The 23574-nt window shown below is 39.8% G+C and overlaps 1 protein-coding gene across 1 annotated transcript in view; it reads right to left on the bottom strand.

The window, feature by feature from the left end:
• Positions 1 to 20356, bottom strand: part of LRRC8C (leucine rich repeat containing 8 VRAC subunit C) — a 103749-nt gene extending 83393 nt beyond the window's left edge. Inside the window, exon 1 of the mRNA XM_060090077.1 lies at positions 20143 to 20356. The gene's annotated coding sequence lies outside the window, so the exon portion shown is untranslated. The remainder of the gene's footprint in view (positions 1 to 20142) is intronic.
• Between the last annotated feature and the right edge of the window lie 3218 nt (positions 20357 to 23574).

Genomic DNA, 23574 nt, shown 5'->3' with positions numbered 1-23574 from the left:
ACACCATGGTAGGAGAGATCACTTATTGTCTCCTGGAATCCAGTGTCTCCTTTTTACAAGATAATTGATAAGTGCCTGTTCCAGCCCCCTTGCAGGCAGGTGTGACCATGTGACTTAGTCCTAGCCAGTGAAATAGAAAAGATATCTTCAACTCTGAGTTGTGTCCTTAAAGGAAAGGAGCTTGCCCTCAACATACCCTCCTCCTCACTTCTGAGGAGGGTATGTCACTTCAATCAGACCAACAAGGGATACATGATAGCCATGGTGGAACATCAAGACATAAGGAGGCTGAACCCTTGCCATTATAGACCCCCATGATCATGCTCCTACTAGTATGGGAAAGAAAGAATGTCTTTTCTTGTTTAAGCCACTATTAGGAGGAGGGGGAGGGTATCTCTGACATCATTTGAACTCATAACTCTTAGCCACATGTGGCAGTGCTCACACTGGGGTAGGTGAATGCATCCAGGTGGGGAGTATGAGAAGCCATAAGATATACATGTGTATTTTCTAGGTACATAGACTTTACTCAAAGATTCTGGATTAAAAGTGTTATACTGAAACCAACGGGGACATGGTTTCATATGTTTTTGAAAGTTAAAATACAAGATAATAAATGAAATTTAGTGCTGCAGACAGAATATTTCTAGCTCTATTCCAGGTTCCTGAAATAAGCAGAAAATCTCTTCTATCCTGAGGGAGGCTCTGATGGAAAGTAGGACGTGTATTAGTTGTAGAAAGGATATTTAACTGCAAGTCCAAGGTTCTAGACCCAACTCCACTTCTGACTATACTATATGAGACAAGTCCTGATGCTCTGTGCTTTTAGGTTTATGAAACAGAGCCACATGTCTATGTGTCCAGTCAACACACTGCCATATATATATATATATATATATATATATATATATATATATATACACACACACACACACAGACACACACACACAGACACACACACACACACACTCTCTTGGGTTGCGTGGGGGATAAAGATGACTTAGACATGATCTTGGAAGGCAATGAGATGCTAGGAGTTGTAATCCAGGAATAATGACATCCAAGTGGAAGCCTTCCCAAGAAAGGCCACTCACTACCTGAAGTTCTTTAGTGGAAAAATTCTACAATTTGCACAGAACTCCCAAACAACTTTCTATGGTTCACTATTAAATGAGAAGACAATTATAAATTACCTGCTACTTAGGGAATGCTTCCACATATAAATGCCTTTATAAGAGAGATATAAAGAAGACAAATACACAAAGGAGCAAATGAACACAGACAAAAGCCTAAAGCAGGAGAAACATGCAAAGCAAAGAGAAAATCACTTTTAAAAAACTCTAAACTATAATTAATCTTTTCAGGGAGCTAGCAGAAGATATTGTGTCCATAAACATATCAGAAAAAGCTTGGAAATTAAAAATAAGATAATTAAAATGTCAACATCAGGGTTAGATTATAATGTTGAGAAAATTCATCTTGAAGTAGAACAAAAAGGCAAATGGGGAAGAAAAAACAGATATATAGATTCCAGATCCAATATCTGAAAAACGAAAATTTCATAAAGATTATAAAGAGAAAGTGAGTAGAGAAACTACACAGAAAATACTGCAAGAAATTTTCCTCAAATTGCAGAATATGAGACTCAATATTTTTAAAAAGGATGACCAAAGTGTCCAGCATGAGGAATAACTAAAGCCCCATACCATCATGAGGTGTCAGAGCATCAAGGATAAAGAGAAGATCCTGAAAACTTCTGGGAGATAAAGGGGGTTAGAAGGCATATATGAAGAAACAAAATTCAGAACCACTGATATTGTTAGACTTCTCAATAACAATACTGGATGCTAAAAAAAAATGCTTTAAAAAAAAGCCTTTAAAATTCTTAGTGTAAGTAGTTGTCAATTTAGAGTTCAATACCCAGCCAAAATAACTTTCAAATCTGAGAGCAGAATGAATAACATCTTTCAGACATTGAAAGACTCAGAAAACTCACGTTTATGCATAATTTCTTTTAAAAGTACTGAGGGATGTAAAGGCAATAAAAAGTTCCTCCCTTGAATTCCAGACATACATCCAGCTGCTGACTTGACATTTACAATTAGATGTTGAATAGGCATTTCAAAATTAGTAAGTCCAAAACACAATTCTTTATTTCAACCCCAAATCTGCTATTCCCACAATCTTCTACATTACAGTTCCTCTGGTTTAAAACTTTGGAGTTAATTTTGACCTCTTTATCTTGCACTCAGGTCTATTCTGTCAGCAAAGCCTAGTGGCTCAACTTTTAAAATATATCCAGAATCTGACCATTTCTCATTAATTATACTGCTACATCCCAACCACCAGCATGTTGCATGTGGTTTACTGCAACAGGTTCATAACTAGTCTCCATGCTTCCATCCTTTTCTCCTACAGTCTAGTCTCTACCATTTTTTTCCTCAGAGTGTGCCTTTTTTAGAAAATCAGTGAGGTCAAAACTATTTTCATAAGAATACTACACGATTTGCCTTTTTAACTCACATTCTCTGGTGAATGTACAGAGGAATTTTCTGGAGGCTACATGATGTTAGTGAACAGACTGAATGCCAGGCATTAAAGAAATATGTAAAAATTTAAAACATTGTCATTTTCTTTGGAGGAAAATATAGTTATTTTCATAAAAATATATTATTTGTGTTAACATGTTTTCTTATTATTTTAAAATAAGTTAATACTTAACAGTTTAAAATTTCTAATATGGTAAATATCTACAAATATAACCACATAAAGCTCTTTGGGAGTCTTCAATAATTTTTTAAGATTACAAAGGCCCTGAGGCCATAAAGTTTGGCTAATGGCTTCTCTATACTGCAGCCAGAGTGATCCTTGTAAAACTCAAGTCATACTATGACCCTCATTTGCTTAAAACCTTCTAATGGCTCCTCACTTCACTCAGAGTAGAGGAGGACAAGACACTTCATGAGCCTACAGTACCCTCTCCTAATAACTACTATTCTCCCCTCGCTCAGTGCCTTCCACCCTCATTGGCCTTCTTGCTGTTGCCCCATCATGCCAGGGATATGCCTTTGTATTTGCTGTTCTCTCCTCAGATATGGATGGCTCCCTCCCTTCCTCCAGGTCTTTGCCTTATGAGTCATATTTTTTGTTGTTTCTCTTTCCAGATATTTAAATACTTGCAAATATTTCCCTATTCTTCTGTGGTAGTGCTACTCTTATCTTTGCCACACATATATTTGTTTACCCTACCCCACCTGTCACAGAGTATGTCCCCAGGACAGTGGTTGGTTTTTAATCTCCTCAAAGGAGAGCAGATCTGGTGGTGGTTTGCACCCAGTTATGGTCTTGAACTGAAAACACATGGCTGAACTCAAGGGATGATCCGGCTAAACCTTCAGGAAAGAATATACTCAACGCAGGGCACAGAGCCCCACCTCTATTCAAATTTTGAAAACAAAGGCCCAGTCTCTATGAAAATTTGTGGAAAGCCTGATGACTTGGTGTCAGAAAATTCTTTTTAAGTTCATATGCTGGAGGAGAGACCTTCAAGATGGCAGCGGAGTTAGATGTGGAGATCACCTTCCTCCCCACAAATACATCAGAAATACATCTACACGTGTAACAACTCCTACAGAACACCTACTGAACGCTGGCAGAAGACCTCAGACCTCCTAAAAGGCAAGAAACTCCCCACGTACCTGGGCAGGGCAAAAGAAAAAAGAAAAAACAGAGACAAAAGAATAGGGATGGGACCTGAACCAGTGGGAGGGAGCTGTGAAGGAGGAAAGGTTTCCACACACTAGTAAGCCCCTTTGCGGGCAGAGACTGTGGGTGTGGGAGCGGGGAAGCTTCGGAGCCGGGGAGGAGAGCACAGCAACAGGGGGCGGAGGGCAAAGCAGAGAGATTCCCACACAGAGGATTGGTGCCGACCGGCACTCACCAGCCCGAGAGGCTTGTCTGTTCCCCCACCGGGGCAGGCGGGGGGCCTGGGAGCTGAGGCTCGGGTCTCATCGGATGGCAGGGAGAGGACTGGGGTTGGCTGCATGAACACAGCCTGAAGGAGGCTAGTGCACCACGGCTAGCTGGGAGGGAGTCTGGGAAAAAGTCTGGAGCTGCCGAAGAGGCAAGAGACCACTGTTTTGGGGTGCGCGAGGAGAGGGGATTCAGAGCACTGCCTAAACAAGCTCCAGAGATGGGCGCCAGCCATGGCTATCAGCGCGGACCCCAGAGACGGGCATGAGATGCTAAGGCTGCTGCTGCAGTCACCAAGAAGCCTGTGTGCAAGCACAGGTCACCACTCTCCACACCTCCCCTCCCGGGAGCCTGTGCAGCCCGCCACTGCCAGGGTCCTGTGATCCAGGGACAACTTCCCCGGGAGAACGCACGACGCGCCTCAGGCTGGTGCAACGTCACGTGGGCCTCTGCCGCCACAGGCCCGCCCCACAACCGTACCCCTCCCTCCCCCCGGCCTCAGTGAGCCAGAGCCCCTGAATCAGCTGCTCCTTTAACCCCGTCCTGTCTGAGCGAAGAACAGACGCCCTAAGGTGACCTACATGCAGAGGCGGAGCCAAATCCAAAGCTGAACCCTAGGAGCTCTGCGAACAAAGAAGAGAAAGGGAAATCTCTCCCAGCAGCCTCAGGAGCAGCGGATTAAATCTCCACAATCAACTTCATGTACCCTGCATCTGTGGAATACCTGAATAGACAAAAAATCATCCCAAAACTGAGGCGGTGGACTTTGGGAGCAACTGTAGACTTGGGGTTTGCTTTCTGCATCTAAGTTGTTCCTGGCTTTATGTTTACCTTAGTTTAGTATTTAGAGTTTATTATCATTGGTAGATTTGTTTATTGATTTGGTTGCTCTCATCCTCCTTTTTCTTTTATACATATATATATATTTTTCCTTTTTCTCTTTTTATGAGTGTACATGTGTATGCTTCTTTCTATGATTTTGTCTGTATAGCTTTCCTTTTACCATTTGTCCTAGGGTTCTGTCTGTCCGTTTTTTGCTTTATTTTTTTCTTTTTACAATAGTTTTTAGCACTTGTTAACATTGGTGGATTTGTTTTTTGGTTTGGTTACTATCTTCTTTCTCTCTTTCTTTTTAAATTACTTTTTAATATTTTTATTTTTAATAATTATTTTTTAATAACTTTATTTTATTTTTCTCATTCTTTCTTTTTCTCTCTTTTTTCTTTTTCTCTCTGAGCCATGTGGCTGACAGGGTCTTGGTGCTCTGGCCAAGTGTCAGGCCTGTGTCTCTGAGGTGGGAAAGCTGAGTTCAGGACATTGGTCCACCAGAGACCTCACGGCTGCATGTAATATAAAACAGCAAAAGCTCTCCTAGAGATTTCCATCTCAACCTTAAGACACAGCTCCACTCAACGACCGGCAAGCTACAGTGTTGGACACCCTATGCCAAACAACTAGCAAGACAGGAACACAACCCCACCCATTAGCAGAGAGGCTGCCTAAAATTATAATAACGTCACAGACACCCCAAAACACACCACCAGACGTGGTCCTGCACACAAGAAAGACAAGATCCAGCCTCATCCACTAGACCACAGGCACTAGTTCCCTCCACCAGGAAGCCTACACAACCCACTAAACCAACCTTAGCCACTAGGGGTAGACACCAAAAACAATGGGAACTACGAACCTGCAGGCTGCAAAAAGGAGACTCCAAACACAGTAAGTTAAGCAAAAGGAGAGGACAGAGAAACACGCAGCAGATGAAGGAGAAAGGTAAAAACCCACCAGGCCAAACAAATGAAGAGGAAATAGGCAGTCTACCTGAAAAAGGATTCAGAGTAATGATAGTAAAGATGATCCAAAACCTTGGAAATAGAATGGAGAAAATATAAGAAACGTTTAACAAGGACCTAGAAGAACTAAAGAGCAAACAAAGAATCATGAACAGCACAATAAATGAAATTAAAAATTCTCTAGAAGGAATCAATAGCAGAATAACTGAGGCAGAAGAACGCATAACTGACCTGGAAGATAAAATAGTGGAAATAACTACTGCAGAGCAGAATAAAGAAAAAAGAATGAAAAGAATTGAGGACAGTCTTAGAGACTTCTGGGACAACATTAAACGCACCAACATTCGAATTATAGGGGTTCCAGAAGAAGAGAAAAAGAAAGGGACTGAGAAAATATTTGAAGAGATTATACTTGAAAACTTCCCTAATATGGGAAAGGAAATAGTCAATCAAGTCCAGGAAGCGCAGAGAGTCCCATACAGGATAAATCCAATGAGAAACATGCCAAGATACATATTAATAAAACTATAAAAAATTAAATACAAAGAAAAAATATTAAAAGCAGCAAGGGAAAAACAACAAATAACATACAAGGGAATCGCCATAAGGTTAACAGCCGATATTTCAGCAGAAACTCTGCAAGCCAGAAGGGAGTGGCAGGACATATTTAAAATGATGAAAGGGAAAAACCTAAAACCAAGATTACCCAGCAAGGATCTCATTCAGATCTGACAGAGAAATTAAAACCTTTACAGACAAGCAAAAGCTGAGAGAATTCAGCACCACCAAACCAGCTTTAAAACAAATGCTAAAGGAACTTCTCTAGGCAGGAAACACAAGAGAAGGAAAAGACCTACAATAACAAACCCAAAACAATTAAGAAAATGGGAATAGGAACATACATATGGATAATTACCTTAAATGTAAATGGATTAAATGCTCCAACCAAAAGACATAGACTGGCTGAATGGATACAAAGCAAGACCCATATACATGTTGTCTACAAGAGACCCACTTCAGACCTAGGGACACATACAGACTGAAAGTGATGGTATGGAAAAAAATATTCCATGCAAATGGAAATCAGAAGAAAGCTGGAGTAGCAATTCTCATATCAGACAAAATAGACTTTAAAATAAAGACTATTACAAGAGACAAAGAAGGACACTACATAATGATCAAGGGATCAATCCAAGAAGTAGATATAACAATTGTAAATATTTATGCCCCCAACATAGGAGCACCTCAATACATAAGGCAAATGCTAAAAGACATAAAAGGGGAAATCGACAGTAACACAATCATAGTAGGGGACTTTAACACCTCACCTTCACCAATGGATAGATCATCCAGAATGAAAATAAATAAGGAAACACAAGCTTTAAATGATACATTAAACAAGATGGACTTAATTGATATTTACAGGACATTCCATCCAGAAACAACAGAATACACTTTCTTCTCAAGTGCTCATGGAACATTCTCCCGGATAGATCATATCCTGAGTCACAAATCAAGCCTTAGTAAATTTAAGAAAATTGAAATTGTATCAAGTATCTTTTCTGACCACAATGCTGTGAGACTAGATATCAATTACAGGAAAAAATCTGTAAGAAATACAAACACCTGGAGGCTAAGCAATACACTACTAAATAACCAAGAGATCACTGAAGAAATTAAAGAGGAAATCAAAAAATACCGAGAAACAAATGACAATGAAAACATGATGACCCGAAACCTATGGGATGCAGCAAAAGTAGTTCTAAGAGGGAAGTTTATAGCAGTACACTCCGACCTCAAGAAATAAGAAACAGTTCAAATAAACAACCTAACCTTACACCTAAAGCAATTAGACAAAGAAGAACAAAAAACCCCCAAAGTTAGCAGAAGGAAAGAAATCATCAAATGAGATCAGAAATAAATGAAAAAGAAATGAAGGAAACAATAGCAAAGATCAATAAAACTAAAAGCTGGCTCTTTGAGAAGATAAACAAAATTGATAAACCATTAGCCAGACTCATCAAGAAAAAAAGGGAGAAGACTCAAATCAATTGAAGTAGAAATGAAAAAGGAGAAGTAAAAACTAACACTGCAGAAATACAAAGGATCATGAGATATTACTACAAGCAACTATACGCCTATAAAATGAAAAACCTGGAAGAAATCGACAAATTCTTAGGAAAGCACAACCTTCTGAGACTGAACCAGGAAGAAACAGAAAATATAAACAGACCAATCACAAGCACTGAAGTTGAAACTGTGATTAAAAATCTTCCAACAAACAAAAGCCCAGGACCAGATGGATTCACAGGCGAATTCTATCAAACATTTAGAGAAGAGCTATCACCTATCCTTCTCAAACTCTTCCAAAATATAGCAGAGGGAGGAACACTCCCAAACTCATTCTACAAGGCCACGATCACCCTGATATCAAAACCAGACAAAGATGTCACAAAGAAAGAAAACTACAGGCCAATATCTCTGATGAACATAGATGCAAAAATCCCCAACAAATTACTAGCAAACAGAAACCAAAAGCACATTAAAAGGATCATACACTATGATCAAGTGGGGTTTATCCCAGGGATGCAAGGATTCTTCAATATACCAAATCAATCAACGTGAGAAACCATCTTAACAAACTGAAGGAGAAAAGCCATATGATTATCTGAATAGATGCAGAAAAAGCTTTTGACAACGTTCAACACCCATTTATGATAAAAACCCTCCAGAAAGTAGGCACAGAGGGAACTTACCTCAACATAATAAAGGCCATATATGACAAACCCACAGCCAACATCGTCCTCAATGGTGAAAAACTGAAACCATTTGCTCTAAGATCAGGAATAAGACAAGGTTGTCCACTCTCACCACTATTATTCAGCATAGTTTTGGAAGTTTTAGCCATGGCAATCAGAGAAGAAAAAGAAATAAAAGGAATCCAAATTGGAAAAGAAGAAGTAAAGCTGTCACTGTTTGCAGATGACAGGATACTATACATAGAGAATCCTAAAGATGCTACCAGAAAACTACTAGAGCTAATCAACGAATTTGGTAAAGTTGTTGTCTTATAAAAAAAAATGTTCCAAATCTGTTTGTGTAATATAACTTGCACCCTCCTCCCAGAAAGAAATTAATGTTCCTGATACAATGCTTGATTAATTGATTCTCATGAACTTTAATGACATTAAGAAATTCTGGGAAATTAGTTACCACCCAAGCAGTTGAAAAACTGTCAACCAAGAGTTTAGTAGCCTTTAACCAAATATTATTTTCTTTTGATGTTGAATCTAACACTTTTCTAACCATTTTCTTTTCCTATAAAGTGTCCCTACCAAGCGCAAATCTTTGAATTAGCCTACTAGAGAGCTTTTTTTTTTTTTTTTAAACAGGAAATCTATTGTAATTCTTTGATACATGCTAAGTACAAAGTTTTTTGTTTTTTGTTTTTCAAATGCATGGATCAATAAACTTATTCTATGGAAGGAGAGACAGTAAATATTTAGGCCTTATAGGTCACATCTGGTCTATGTTGCATTTTTTTAAACAACCCTTCAAAAATGTAAAAACCAAACTCAGCAAGTGGGCCATACAAAAACAGGTTGCAGACCCAAACTACGCAGGCCACAGTTTACCAATTTCTGTTGTAATGGTTCTTGGAGGTCCCATGGAGATTTGTTTTTCTCAAAAAAGCAGCCTCTGGATCAAGGAACTTCATGGCATGTACGCTTTTGAGATCCCTTGCTTCTCTTCCTGAGCCTGGGATGTTTTGCTGATCTACAGCAATTTGAGCCCTTGAATGTCAAATTCTAGTGGCTATCTGAAAGGACTCCTGTTCTACTGGCCTTATGGTGATTTACTATCTAAGTTGAGAGCTTGGAGAGTAGGCTGGGCCATAAGAATTGGTTAAACTTGGGTTTGGAGTTAAAGCAGAACTCCTCCCCAGGATGAGATCAGAGAGGTATTTTGATATCTGAATGAAATAAAGAACTCCCAAGAAGGGGAGTCAAGTGTAGAACCCAAAGTTTCCAACCCATATTTTAAATTTGAGAACTTCCATAGCCAGTGTTTTGAATTTGACACATTCAATGGCCAAATGTCTGTTGTTATACTAAGAAAAACCAAAGCCCTTATAAAGTAAGTTTAGGATGAGCAACTATGCATTTTTAGGGAAAAAGGTATCTAAAACTTGGAAGTGAGGCAAAGGGAGGGCAGAATATCCTTTTATTATTATCTTGAAGAACTGTTTAACTGGCCTACGCAAGGATAATTTAGGGAAATGCTCTTTTTTTTTTTGACTTGCTAATTACTACTCATTACATTCCAGACTTGCAGATTTTTGTTCAGTAGAAAAGAAAACCCCAAACATATGTTTTTTATTGCCCTGAAGGATGTTACCTAGTTTTGTATCTAACCTAGCAATGTTATTCTAACATTCCTTTTTAAAATAGTTCCTGGAATGCTCTTTAAACCAAACGCTTTGCCATCTTGCCAGCTCCTTCATTAAGGAGTTGAATAAATCTTTGACATGTTCATTCTATATTCATTTGAGTCATGTTTAACTGTTTGAAAATTATCCCTTGACAACATTCACAGAAGTCTTATTGTGTTTTGCTTATAGTGGGTTTGTGTATATACTTGCACTTGTATTTGCATTTGTCTAACTGTTAAAAAAACTGTATGTAGGAATTGGTTCAGAGGTTTTCTGTATATTTGCCTGTTTCTGTAAGTGGTTATTTATAGTGCTCTGTTTTTTTGTGGTCAGTGATTTCTTTGGGCACCTACTAGACGTATAGCTTCTCCCTTGCTTTGAATACCTCTAAGAATGAAAGTTAAGTGGTCACAGAAGTTTGTCCTGTGTGTGCTAGGAAAACACCTCCTTAACAAATAGATTCACTTTGAAATGAAGGGAGAAGGGGAAATCTGCCTGGGTGATTTCATAAGAGTGTGTAGGAAAGAGTTAAGGGAAGTTTCTCCTAGGTCTTGGTCTGATAGTGAATTAAAAGAGTAGTTCTAATAGACCAGAACAGATAGAATCTACAGTTTAAAAAGACAGTCCCTCTATCACCATCCTGGGCAAAAGAGTAGTGCCTGAAAGAATGTTAGCCAATGAAAGGTGTTTTACTTTTAAAAGTGCCTTTACCTCTTTCCAGAGGGAAATTAACAAGACTGTAAAGACTCAAAGGAATGAATTCACATATTCCAAGCAGGAGATAACAAACATATATATCTAGAATAAGAGAATATGAAAAATATTCACCACTGTCCCACAACAAAAAAAAAGAAAAATGCACAAAAGGGAAGTGTGGAGGTAGTGGTGGTATCCAGGTCACTAATGATAAGGAACTAAAAAAATATGCAAATAGTTTTCTGGTCAGCCTTCAGTAGCTCTTTCTATATTTCTCAATCAGAACTTTTAATTCAAAGAGATTCAGTAGTACTTTAACAGTACTTTGCAAACTATGACTGAATTATATAAAATTCAAAGTTCAATTGATATTCCTGATAATGAGTACTTGGACAAGTTAAACTATTTTGTTAAATTTCATTAAAAAGACAGTTAAATGTCTTAGCCCTGATTTTATTCTAGTTTGGGAGATGATGAAAAAATTATACTTCATTTATATCAAAATGTTAAACACAGAGACACCATATGACCCAGCAATTCCACTTCTGCACATATCTATCCAAGAGAAATGAAAACAAATGTCCACACAAAAACTTGTATATGAATGTTCACAGGAGCATTACTCATAACTCCAAAGTAGAAACAACCTGAATGTCTATCAATTGATGAATGGAAAAAGAAAATACGGTATACCCATATAATGGAATATTATTTGTCAACTCAAAGGAATGGTGTAATGATACATGCTACAACTCAGATGAATCTTAAATATATGCTAAGTAAAGGAAGCCAGTCACAAAAGACTACATATTATGTGATACCATCTACATGAAATGTCCAGAATAGGCAAATCTATAGAGACAGAGGATAGATTAGGGGCTGCCTAGAGCTTGGGGGAAGAAGTGGGGGTACGGTGGGGAGTAATAGCTAATGCGTACAGGCTTTTTTGGGGGGTGATGAGAATGTTCTAAGATAGATTACGGTAATGGTTGTACAATTCTGTAATTATTCTAAAAACCACTGAATTGTATACTTTAAACAAATAAATTTTATAGAAGCTAGGTTATACCTCAATAAAGCTGTTAAAATGTATTTTAGTTCATGCATGACTGATCTGTCCTCTGATAGGATGCCTATTTAATTGGAAGTTACTAACTTCTTGATATTTGTCTCATAGGTCAGATAATTTTGTTGTTGTCGTCGTTGAATTATGTTTTATTTGGCAGATAAAACTGAGGACACAGCACCTCAGATAGTTCTAAGAGACTGCTCCCTAGATCATTATTTACACTAAAGATTTAAGTCTTTGTAGATATGTTCAACAACACTGAATTATAACTAGTGCCAATTTATTTAATGTTTGTTGTACTCCTGCAGTAATATGAAACCATGGAATGTCATATTTCCCTGATACATTTTTAGTATGAACTGTGATTATATCATTTTTAAGTGGCAATGTAAATTGTAATTAAACATTATTAATATTAAGACCTGGGACTAATATTATAATTAGATAATTAATGAATAACCTTTGGCAAATACTATCATATGATGGTTTTAACCTATGTATCATATCTATACATAAATATAATTTGTTCTTCATAACGTTTAAATAATAATACGATAATAATTGTCTTATATAACATGCTTTATAAAATTAATTTTATCTTAAAAACCAAAGCATAACACATTAAATACTGTCATCCACCATGTTTTTAGTTTATGTGATTTATAGGATAAATAACACATATTGAGATAAAATTATTTTTAGTTAGCTTAATAGAATAGGTAACTGGTAACTAAGGAAAAAATTTTTTCTCAATATGAAGCTGTAAATTTATTTACTTACCATATAGTCTACCTAGTTGCTAAAAGATATTTTTTCACTCACCCAAACCAAATGTGTTCTTTCAGAAGGGGCGATTAGCTTTCCTGCTTTTGTGCTGATTTTTGATAATTCAATATTATAAATAACTGAAAACAAACAAGCAGAATAATAAAGAGATTCCTGGCCTCTAGAGAAATTAAAATTCTGAGATTTCTTAAACACTTTCTTAGTTGTAGTTAAATAAGCCAGCCATCAATATGGCCTTCTTTTATCATTGGGCATCTACATTCTTATCTGGCAACATTTTAAAATGTTGCTTTGAGATTGTTTCAAATTTGGAGCAATAGAAAAAGGAGCAGTTTTTTAATGTTCAAAACATGTTTGAGACACACTAGACAGCCTCTAGGTAGCACCAAAGGTGTGCTCCCTCTCCTATAATCCAGGATGTGGCACTCATAAGTAAAAGAGATGCTGGAAATAATTCGTTTTAATTGATTTGCTCCTTAAATTCCTTAATTAGGTCAACAGTAGGCTGTTCTGCTTATTGAAGTACATTAGGGGAAAGCTGTCAAGTAAAAAAAAAGTTAGCTAAAATGTTAGTGATGTGATTATGTTATTAGATACCCTTTCAGGATAAGTAAAATCATCTTCAAGTTCAGGTACAAGAGCTGACTGAAACAGTCACCGTCAACAGATTTACTTCAAAGATTTTGTTTGTAAATTTTAAATACCCACATGTCAGTTAGAGATTAGTGTGGCATTTATCTTTATTTGTTGCTTTGTAGATTCCTTGGGATATGGAATCCTGATTTCAAACACAAAGTCTGTAAGGAGAGATACTTTTACTTCTTCCTTTCCAATCTTTACATCTTTAAGTTTTTTTCATCCTTATTGCACTGGATAGCCTCCTGCATGATCCTGAATGGGGATAAGACTTGTCCTTGGAAACCAGCTAAAGAGGTAATCAGTTAACTGTCAACTGTTAGGCAAAGAGTCTAATGACCTTGAACCCACATTTTTTTAATCTAACCTAACCAGCCATATGCTTATAAAATGTCCCTAGTCAGGATGAATTTTAAAACTGACCTACCAGAAATCTTTTCTCTTATATGTAAGACTAAAGTAAAACTTTAACACATACTCATAAATGGTTTGTCCAAAAAGTGTTTTCTAACAGTCTATTCAGTTTTATAGTTATCTATCACCATCTCCTTAGGATTAATTTTACTTTTGCCCTAATGGCATGTAGCTAGTCTTTCTCCATCTTGCATTTCATTCATGTAGTCATTCAACAAATATTTACTGATCCTTTGCTAACATACACTGTTCTAAATACTGGTGATACAAAAATGAACATAACAAAACAAACAAAAATCTAGTACATTTGTATGGTTAGTTTATTTAGTTTTCTTCAAGTTACAATTCTATACTTTCCTTAAATGAATTTCACTGCTCAGTTTTTACTGTTTCCTTTCATTTTTATTTTATTTTATTTTGCCAAGCTCATTTCCAGTCTTTCCTTCAACACTGTACTTCTCTATCCACTGTGGAGCCACTCACAGAAATATAACACGTTATGTTATCCAGATCCTTAGATAAAATGTTTAAACACTCAACACAGATCCAAACCCTAGACACACCTCCAGCTACTACCTCCTCAACTTTAACCATTTTCTGGTTACAGGGATCCACATAGCTGTGCATTAACTAGAAAGGTTTTTTTGTATGCTGTACAGTATTTCCTAACTTTGCTGACTTTAAGAACATTATCCTGGACCTTGCTAATTTCAAGGGCGATAATACAGATTAGCTTGCTGTTTTTTGCTAGCGAAGCTATCCTCATAGATATTTTTAAAAATCAAGGTGTTATTAGCTAAAAAATCCCCTATTGTATTTTTCCAGGAGTTGGATTTATAGGTTATATCTTTCCCATTAAAAAAAGATATTTGAACCTGTTTCTAATTTTCATAAATCTCTAAGGTATCTGAGGAAGAGTAGATAGTAATTTTTATTGATTTGACAAGTTCTTCATATATACAGGGAGAACACAGGACCCACAAGCTTTCATCTATTTAGCTTATTTAGTGACTTTTATCTAGGATTGGTTTTGATGTTCTGACTTCATATTTTATATAGTACTCCAAATTTCCAATTACATATAGAAATATTTCTGTATACATATTTCATGACCCTATTGAGAAGAATAACTTCTAATTACACCCTCAAATTTCATTTCTAGAATTTAAAATAATAGAAAGGGAAATGGATACACTCTAAGATGTTAGAAACTTTACTGTAAAATGTACCGTTAAATATTTATTCCACAACTGTTTCTTGAGCAGCTCTGTCCCAGGCACCGTACAGGTGCTGTGGATACAGAAGTGAGCAAGACAGAAATGGCCTATATGGCCTCTGCCCCCATGGGACTTTCAGTGCAGCTCCAAAAATCAAACAAAGAGAAAAGATGTTGAAAAACAAGGATGTTTCTGGAGGTTTGAGGGGAAAGGAGAGGGACAAGAACAATATGGTTAAAATAAAAGCTAAAGAAGAGGATTAGCTGTTGTCGGGGAAGGAGCATGCAAAGGCTGAGTGCCTCCAAATGTTGAAAGAAGCCAAGCTCCTCTAACCCTAACTGTTCTGAGGTTCCACATCAGAAGCCCAGGCTCATGCTCCCCAAGGAACCAAAGCAAGGAACCAAACGTGAAAAAGCTGAGTGACTTCAGAAGCCCCACCCCTACCCCCAAATATCTACTTGTTATGAGTTAAAATCTCTTAGATAGAGAACATAGTGTTTCATAATAATAAATAACTACTGTAAAATGCAAATGCTCTAATAAATACAAACTAATTTATACTCATGTGTAATTGACCAGTCACAAGAATGAATGTTTAGTATCAGAGCCTTCCCAGCATAATAGAAGTAAGTAAATAAAAGATGCTGAGTATTTAAAGTTTGGGGAGGGCTTCCCACCCAGAAACAAAACAACACAGGTAGAGGTGGCTTTGGAAGATAACTTAATGAATTTAAAATTTTGCCAACATGAAACTGGGACAATTGGAAGACATATTTTTACAAACATATTTCAGCTTGAGAGCCAATAAAGTATACTTCTTTATAAAGGAAAAAAATGTATATGTATATACTGTTCTTCATGTCTTTTAGTTCCATATGGCTCTTTTATGGTTTTCAAACATAATCTAGAATCATGCTCTACCATGTGTTCTCAACAGGGGGGCAATCCTGTCCCTGTCAAAAATTGGGTCTGTGGGGCAGGGTAAAAGAATCTTCAGGTTTGTAGCCTGCCAACAGGCCACAGTACATAAATGGGTATACCAGTGTATCTGTGGCATTACAATGTATCTAAAAAAAAAACTCTGGAGGGAGGGTAGTAATGAACTAAAGATTGAGAAATGCTTCCCTAAGAGTTTCCTTATTCTCTCTTGTGCTTCCAGCCCTCGGGCAGTGTTTTGGTTTAGCCAAACTAATTTTTGTCTTTGCTCTTCCGACCTACCCCTCTCCAGTATGGGCAGAGCTTGGGTTCTTCTGAGTTCTTAGAAGGGTTCTTTAAAGAACATATAGTTCTCCTGGATGCCTTTGACCCCAAATACTTCAGTCATCTGGAACACTTTCAGTTGTTTCTCTAAGCTTTACAACATTTTTCTTAAAATTGTTTTTTGAATTTCACCAATTTCCTCTTTTCTTTTCTTAACTCTATTCATTTTCTAAATATTACCATGTCTCTACCAACTGCCACTCATAGACTATAGAATATTTTAAAAGGACACCCATCCAACACTAGAAAAAGATCCTAAATTCATTCCCAGAACCTGTGACAGTGTGTTACAGTTCTAAGTAAAGAGCCCAAGTTATTTTTTTGTTTCATGCCTGATATTGGAAATGAGTTCAGTTATTCTCTATCTTTTAATACGTTTAGGAAATTTTCAATATACCTGCCAAACTATCTACTTTAAGAAAAGCTCTGAGATTACCCTCTTGCCCTTCTGTGCCAGAGCTGGGAGCAAACGGGAGTATATTAATGTTCTAGATGTTCGAGGCCACACAGGAGAGGCAGAAAACAGGATAGTGCATTTGCCAAAAAATACAAATTCCATCCCATTGAAATATGGCTAGTAATGTTCTAAAAAATGTGCAGAGTGAGCAAAGGAAAAACTACATAAGGTGAGTAAATGTTTATAAGTCAAGACTACAAAAAAAGGATATGATACAAAAGTTAAAGATGCTAAAAACCAGATAAGGTCTTTATACAAAAGAGTGAACCACTGACAACATCGACTAATCGCTATATGCACGTAAAATACACAAATGTAAAATAAAGCAGAAATTTTGATCCATGCTAGAATACAGTAACCCCTACTATTTATTAAGCATCTACTATGTGGACAGGAGCTGTCCTTCATATACGTTGTTACATTTAATCTACACAGTGATCCAGCTAGGTAGGCTTTATTAATAACCCCATTACACACAAAGAATCTGGGGCTCAGAGAAGCTCAATGATGTGAGTTAGTTGGCACTTGTATTGTGCAATAGCGCCAGAATTTGTATCAGCTTTTCCGATTTTGAGATCATGCCCTTTACCCCATGCCAGTCTAGAATGATTTATATTTTAAGAGAAATTAAGTGAATTCAAGGTGCATAGTAATGTCACCTCACATATTGGTTGCAATATGCTTTCATGAGTGTTCTGGGGCTAGAGATATAGCCAGCACTCCAGGGACTGAGTATAAAGTCTTTGGGAGTGTTTGCAGCCCATGAGGCCATCATTATCATGTGGATGAGAACAGCTGATGAGCAGGAGTGAAATGCTCATTAGGTTAAGCTCTAAATCAGTCATTTAATAGAGATCAGTGGCAAGAACAGGGATTTGGGAAACAGATGGCCCTGATTCCAAATTTGAATTCTGCTGTATACAAGTTACATGGAAAACCCTGGACAGGTGACTTAAACTTCCTTGATCTCCATTTCCTCATACAGTCATTACGGTAAGTTAACAAAAAATTATGTAGGAAAAAGAAAAAGAGGCAGCTTTGGATAAAAAAGTAAATCATTAAGACTAGAGGCTTTGGATATATGTATTCGTATAACAGAATTACTTTGTGTACACCTGAAACTAACACAACATTGTAAATCAATTATACCCAATAAAAATTTTTAAAAATATACTAGAGGCTTGGCTTCGTTCAGGCATTAACTTGGCTGTAGGGTTTTGGGTAAGTCACAAACTCTGAGCCTCTTTCTTCTGTGAGATGTGAATGGCCATCTACCTTAAGGGTTTGTTGTCAGATTCTGAGATAATGTGTCAGACACCTACAGCAACTAGACAGTATTATAGTGATGCTCCTTATTAAATTATTAACACAACACTTGGCAAAATAAGTGTGTTTCCACTCTATTTCTTTTTAAACTTGGGCTTTATTATAAAGTCATTGGTGACTACAACTTAAAAATACTACAGACTATTAAAAATCATTAAAAATTTGGTAAAAATTAGATACCTTAGAAGTTAAAAATATTGCTAACTTTGTAGTTTTTTAAAAGATAAACTTCCTATAAGTGGAAAACTATTCATTCTTTTCTCTTACAGTTCCTCATACTTTTTACTTTCACTAAAAGCATTCCCTTCTAAAAACACATTTCATTAGGTAAGTGCCTAGTCAATCTGAGAAATAAGAGATTAGTACCATTAACAAAGGCTTTGATCATTTTATTAATAAGAAAGTTGTTAAACATGGTTGCTATCTCTGATATGGTTGTTGGGTTAGTGGGCCTTATCTGTGGTCAGTCTATTATGTGAACCATGAAAAACATCCATCCTTGCAAAGCTGCTCCCCACCTCTCCCCGCAAAGCAAACAAACACACTGACCTAAAGAGTATATAATCACTCGAAAGTAAAGCAAATCAGGGTCACATCCAGGGTCTTCCCTATTTAAGCAAGTCACAAGAAATGCAAATATCACCGATAAGAGTTGTATACATCTAATCTGTTATCTATGTCCACACACCCAACACATGGTTTATGAATCTGAGCAAATTTTGTGAAGTTCGGCTTATCTTTGGGGCTTACATAAATCATTAAAAAATAGAGAGAATGTAAAAACACATAAAGCTGATTGGCTCTGACGATTCTGCAGTATTGTGCCGAGAGGGTTAAGACCACTTGTCCTCATCTCTCATCTGGATGGCATTTTAAATACTTGTCCATGAAGAAACCTCAGGTATGCCTTAGGAAACCACTACATACCTGTCCGGAAATGTGACCGTTGGTTAAGGCTACATTTCTTACACTATCGATGGCTTGTAAGAAGCGTGTGACTAAAATAGGGCTGCCATTTCCTTTACCTATTCCTCCCCCATAAGTCTGCATGAAATAGTCTCTCAAGCCTCCCTCGCCCAACACCGGCACTCCCACAGAGGTTAATCGGTTCTTACTTTTTACTTTAAGGTGGATGGGGACTTGAAAGTGTTTCCTAACTGGTTTGCTGGGAGTTTAAAATGCTTAAAAAGAATTCGAAAGTGAAGTTTGGCCCTAATCCTCTGAAATATCCGTCCTGGGATGTGGGCTAGGTGTCCGTGGCATTCAAAGCTAGGTACAGAGCGAGGTTTTGAAGGGACTGGAATCTGATGTACCCCGGCAGGCGTGGGTGGGGGAGGGAAGAACTGGCGGAGGGAGAGAAGAAGGAATTAGGGTCTACAGAGCACATCCTAAGGTTGCTGAGTTGCTAACTCCATCCCTCACCATCTCGTCGCTGAGAACCAGCTGGAAAGGGAAAGACCGGCGAGCCTGGGTTTGGGTCGAAGGCAGCGGTCCTGGCCTCGACCGCCGGCCTAGACACCTTGCTTCTGGGGCCCGCGCGATCCGGCGAAACCCTCTCTCCCCTAGGGTCCTGCTGGGGAGCAGACATCGCGCTCTCATTCCCTTCGGAGACCTTCTAATTCCTCCCTCTCTCCAAAAGTGCTAACTTCAAGGGTTCGGGGCGGCAAGGGAAGAGCAGACCAGAAGGGACAGGCCCTGGGGTCTCAGGGGTTTTTAAGGTAGAACGACGATCGCTCCCAGCGTGGCCCCGTTTCCTCCTGGTCCCCCAGCCCCATCCCCCCAAGTCCGCAGAACCTGCCGCGCTGCGCTTGGCGCCAGGCTGGGGTCTCTCGCCCGTCGCTGGGGCTGGCGTGGGGAAGGGTGGGGAAGGGGTTGCCGGGTCCCCGAGCCCCAGCAGCATATGGCTCCAGGGACCACACGCTGGGCAGGAGACTACAGTCTGCCCTCCCGAGAGCCGGGGAAAGGCAGGGGCGCGAGCGAGGCGGGGCGAGTCGTGGCCCCAGCGCACCTAGCGGACTGAGCCGCCGGTCCCCGGCGGGCCGTCCCTCTCCATCCCATCCCTCGGCGGTCCCCGCCCTTACCTCTGGGCGAGAGGGTGCCGTCTGCAAAGGGTGCTGGGGAGCGGCGAGCCGTCCCCCGGCTGGGCTCAGCGGCGGCCAGCGACAGCGGGGTCGCTCGCGGGGCCGCTGCTCATGGCTCGTCGCGCTCAGAGCACTGCGGCTGCGGCCACGGAGGCGCCTTCCTCCTAGTCCTCTTCGCGGGCTCCAAGCCGGGACGCAACTAACGCCCCAGCCTCCCAGCCCTCCGCCCCTCCGCCTCCCCGGCCGCGGATGGAGACGCCTCCAGCGCCGCCCTGCAAGCAGCCGGGCCAGCGGCAGCTAGCGCCGCCCAGCGCCCGGCCCCGGGGTCGCCGCGCCGCCCACCGGTCGGCTCCACAGTCCCAGCCCTCTGTGACGCAGGCCACCGGGCCCAGGAACTTCCTCCCCCGCGGAGACCACCCCAAGCCCGGGCCGGCCGCCAAGGGGACTTCCTTCAGAACACGGAAGAAAATCTCCCGCCGCTTCCCGGCGGGGCCACTGCGGCCTCTGAGACGCCCACCTGGCGGCCAGTGCCGGGGAAATCGGTTGAGCTAATACCTTCCCCCATGCCTAACAATGCGCGGAAAACCCGAGGCTTCCCTGAGCTCGGCGCTCGCAACACAACCGCAGCTCCTCCCCTGGGTAAGTTAGAGGGGAGCAGCTACCCCTAAAAATAGCCCTTCTGGGAACTCCTCGGAAGGACCGGGGTCAGGATAGAGATAATCCCTCCTCATTATCATCCTCCGCGCACAGAAGAACATAACGGTGGGAAGGGGTGGTGGGACGCATCGAAGGAGACAGAGGACAAAGGCAAAAACCAGTTTTTCTGGACCATAAAGACCATGAGCCGGTCGCTTGACACCTGAGCTTGCTGTCCAGAAGGAACCCCCAAGTTCCCGGACCTTAACAACAGGGCGCCAGGATCTCTCGGCCGCAGGTTCCAGGGACGCTGAAATTGAACGCTCCGCCTACAGTTTCGTGCTGTGCACGAAGGAGTTGACCAGGCACGTCAAAACCACCTGTTGTTTAAAGAGTATGGGGGAGGGGTTCCCCCCCCCCCTTTTTTTCTTTTAAATTGATCTGAACAATTTTTTTCTCCACCTTTCCCTACCCAATTTCAGGATGAAAAGCGAACTCTGCCTTCTTGAAAACTGACAGTTATCTGTATGGAAAATCTGCCCAGTGGAAAAATGTCCAGAAAAGATTACTAAGTAATATAGGGTCTTCTGGGATGCCTTACCAATACGAGCTTTTCTAAGAACACCAAAAATTAAACTATTGCTTTGTCCTGGCATTCAGGAAAAGACAGGTGTATGCCAACAGAGGAATTCATAGACAACTAGTCCTCTTTCACTAGTTGGTTGGTTCTTACACAGTTGGTTGGTTGGTTCTTAAGAAAGCAGGCACCTCCTTTTACCCCAAGCCAAAATTAAAATGTGTCCAAAAGTTGTTCTTTTAGGCTTTTTACTGATTTTTCCATGTTCCTCTGGCAAACTCCTACATTTTTTTTTCCAATTCCAGTACTGTTGTTGGGTGTCTTTCCCAGAAGACAACCTGAAACCCTCTTAGGCCTTAGGAGATGACCCAAATACTAGCCTTAATTAACCTAGATCAACACAAAATTCTAGAGTGGGGCCATCCTCCTAGATAGCAGGCAGAAAAATTCCTGGAAGTTTCCTGGGGAAAAGACAGAGGCTGACTAGCAATTTGCTAAAAAGTACTGAGTACCTTGCAGGCCACCAGGTACTAGCTGAGGTAGTTCCAGCTCTTCAATGCCTTGCTGGGATTTAAATGCTCAATGAGGTGAGTACTAAGGGCACAAATGTCCTGTGGAGAGCTTTATTCTCCAAGGGCTTTTCTGAGTGCACCTCTATGCTCCTTGTGCCACTGGCACCCTAAACTCAAGCTTAGTCATCCCTGAAATGCTCCCACACTACCCAGTATCAAGGAACCACAATTCTAGACTTTGGACACAGGTGAACCAGGAGGAAATCCCTACTCTTCCTGTGTAAATGTAAGGAAGTTACTGCTACATTTTTTTTCCATCAACAATATTAGTACTATAGGGTGCTGTGAGAATTAAATAACATGCTTAAATCACCAAGAACAGGGCCAAGCACTTTATAAGTACTCAGTAAATGGTAGCTGTTGTATTTACTACAGTTCATTGCCCTGAGAACAAAAGGACCAGAAACAGCAAGGAGGTTTAGAGATGGATTTGAATCCCTGCAAGTTGAGTTCCCCCACCTCATCCCCGACAGCTGCTTAATTGTGATACTTTTGTCTACTCTGTGCCTGCTCTCTAGTAGGGTGAACTGGACAGTTCTACATGTAGTCAGGTGATTCCTGTGCACACTAAAGTCTGAGAGGCGCTAAAAGCCACTATGTTGTACTGCTTAGGTCTCCTTTTCTTATTTTACAGAATGTAAGCTGTAAGTCTAGTCACCTCACTTCAGTCAACCTACCGGAAATCAACACACACACTTATCAAGCCCTCTGTAAAACACTAGATGAATCAGCAGTCAATCAGCCAACTTTTGTGAAGGCTGAACCCTGAGGGTCTCAAAGAAGTGTACATCTTATTCCCTGACTTCAAGGTGTTCACAGAGCATGAGAGAGGGAATCTGGCATGCATATAAATCAAAATAAACCATTTTTAAGTAAATGTGGTTGAAGTTCAGAGAAAGGAGAGGGAACTGTGGGCCAGAGCCACCATCTTGATCTTTCACTTAATACCCAATTCTTTAGGCCAAAATTTGACATTCCAAATGGGCTTCCAGAGTGAGTTTCCATACTTAGACTCCACACAGAAGTTAACTATGTACTGGTTGACAAATAAGGAGCAGAAGTAGACCTTTCTGAGCAATGCACGACCATGATAGGAAATTTGGAATGATGTAGATCTGGGCTCAAATCCTGTGTCCACCTCTAACCAGCTATGTGACCCTGAGCTTCATAATCTTTGAGCCCCAGTTTCCCCATCTGTCTCTTAGAATAGCAATACCTTCTTTTTAAGGTTCTAGTGAGGCTTAGAATATCTGCAGTCGCTCTGGTGGATTGTATGGAAGTGGTGATTATATTACATTGTCTTGTTAGCTACAAGAAAAAGCAGGCTGGACTATATCATTCCTTAAGGGCATATTTCAAAAGCCGCCTTCTCTGTGGAGCTCTGCAGGCTCCAGCCAAGTGTAATTCTCTCTTCCTTGTGCTCCCACAGCACTTATTTTTGAACCTCTATTTCAGCATTTAACTGGTGTTCTGCCATTTATTTCTTTACGTTTTGCTTCTCTACTGTATATTCATCTCTACATCAACACCTAGCAGAGAGCTTGGCATTAAATTTTGAAAGAACAAGTTTAAAAATGTTTCAATTTCTTGTACTGGTTCTGACTTTCACTATAATTTGTATTAAACTGCAGGCTCTAAAACCTGAAC

The sequence above is a fragment of the Mesoplodon densirostris genome, chromosome 2 (genome assembly GCF_025265405.1).
Source record: "Mesoplodon densirostris isolate mMesDen1 chromosome 2, mMesDen1 primary haplotype, whole genome shotgun sequence".
In the NCBI taxonomy this organism is placed as follows: Eukaryota; Metazoa; Chordata; class Mammalia; order Artiodactyla; family Ziphiidae; genus Mesoplodon; species Mesoplodon densirostris.
The sequence above is the reverse complement of the archived record's forward strand: the minus strand, read 5'-3'. Positions and strand labels throughout refer to the sequence as shown.